Here is a 1,944-nt window from a genome sequence, read left to right on the forward strand (position 1 = left end):
ATGTTTTCTGATTTCATTATTCTTTAACAACTCCCATTATAGTTTACTTCATCAATCACCGTGTTGGCATTTAGTTTGCTTACAATTCTTTAGCAGCAGGAATTTAAGTGGAAAGTTGCCTTAACGCTGACCACTTCGGGCTCCTGCCAGTGCAGGTGTGTGTGAGCGTGTTGCACCTTCAGCTGCCTTGGAATGAAGGCCTTTGAGCTCTCCCCTATTTCTACCTGGAGCTCTTCTTTCTAGGTTTTCCCACTGACACCCTCTCATGATGCTGTTCTATTTGTGGTCGTTCAGTCGCTCAGTCATGTCAGAGTCTTTGTGACCCATGGACAGTAGCCCTCCAGCCTCCTCTGTCCATGGGACTCTCCAGGCAAGAATCCTGGAGTGGGTTGGCATGCCCTTCTCCAGAGGATCTTCCCCACCCAGGGGTCGAACCTGGGCCCCCTGTGTCTTCTGCATTGGAGGCAGATTCTTTACCACTGAGTCACCAGGGAAGCCAGCTCTTCTGATGGGCTTTCCTAGTGACCCAGGTGGTAAAGAATCTGCCTGCAATGCAGAAAACCCAGGTGCATCAAACGGCTAAATTTGTTTTGGATTTCACACAGTAGTAAAAACAATCCTAAACCTCTGTCTTGGAGGCTTCCATTTGGACCATGTGGCTTTCTCAGACCCTGGGGGTATTTTCACCCACTCTGGGGACACAACTTGAATTTTAAAAACGAAAATAGACTGTCCTTGTGCGGATATCTCCCGTCACCCTGCATGTAGCTTCCTTCCAGTCTGCAATCGCCAAATTCGCACTTATCTGGCAGGGCTAAGAATGCTTACTTTCCTGTTATTTTTCCTCTTTTTGGTCTTTATATAGATAATATTTTGTAAACAAAAGGTGGACGTTTCATCCCAGGGCCGAGACATCTGGCTGGTTAGGAAAAGGAGGTGTCTGCCCTCCTCCTCGGGCGGGGCTTCCCCAACAAATGCAGGTGTGTTCTGCAGGCGGGCTTGCCGTCGGGCCCCCGGGGGGACCCACTGCTTGGTAAACCTTGGCCCTAACACTTTCTAGGGAAGGACAGGTTCTCACAGTTAATGCACGTAACCCATGACAGGAGAAATAGGGTCCACGTGGAGCTAAAAGCCCCAGAATTCTTCAGAACCCCATCCTTGGAAGTCCTTCCTGTTGTTCTTTGTGCCACTGAGAGACACAGACCCAGAAGCAACCTGGAAGGAATCGCCCTCCTTGGATACACTCTGCATCCTTTGTCAGCAGCCCCCAACCTTTTTGGCACCAGGGGCTGGTTTCATGGAAGATGATGATACTTCCATGGACCAGGGAGGGGGGTGATTTGGGGAGGATTCAGGCATTTATCGCACACTTGATTTCTGTTATTGTTGCAGCAGCTCCACCGCAGATCATCAGGAATTAGATCTTGGAGGAGGCTGGGGACCCCTGCTTTACATCGCTTTTTTTTTTTAAGAAGGAGAAAACGATCCATGTCTTAATACTCCCGGTTGCTTCCTCCAGATTCTTTGTCTTCAGAGTCAAGCTCATGAGTGAGCTGGGTGGTTACAGACCCCGTGAAGAAAGCCAAGTGCCTGCTGGGTTAGGCTCTGATGACCGGTCCTCACATGAGCTCTGTGACCTCAGGACATGCATTCTCATGGGTATCCATACATGTGTGCACTAGGAAACTGAATCTACACCAAAGATCTGAGCGGTCGGCGGGGCCGCTATAAAACAGTAGTAGTGGTAATAGTGTTAGTCACTCAGTTGTGTCCGACTCCTGGCGGCCCCGTGGACTGTAGCCCGCCAGCCTCCTCTGTCCCTGAGATTCTCCAGGCAAGAATACTGGAGTGGGTTGCCATGACCTTCTCCATAGCATCTTCCCCACCTAGGGATTGAACCTGGGTCTCCTGCTTTGCAGGTGGATTCTTCACAATATGAGCTAC

General features: G+C 49.9%; 1 non-coding gene across 1 annotated transcript; it reads right to left on the bottom strand.

Moving 5' to 3' along the window:
• Positions 1-414: 414 nt before the first annotated feature.
• TRNAW-CCA (transfer RNA tryptophan (anticodon CCA)) lies at positions 415-494 on the bottom strand. Its single transcript has one exon. It is a non-coding gene; the product is annotated as a tRNA-Trp (tRNA).
• Between the last annotated feature and the right edge of the window lie 1,450 nt (positions 495-1,944).

This window comes from Muntiacus reevesi, chromosome 11, assembly GCF_963930625.1.
Source record: "Muntiacus reevesi chromosome 11, mMunRee1.1, whole genome shotgun sequence".
Lineage (NCBI taxonomy): Eukaryota > Metazoa > Chordata > Mammalia > Artiodactyla > Cervidae > Muntiacus > Muntiacus reevesi.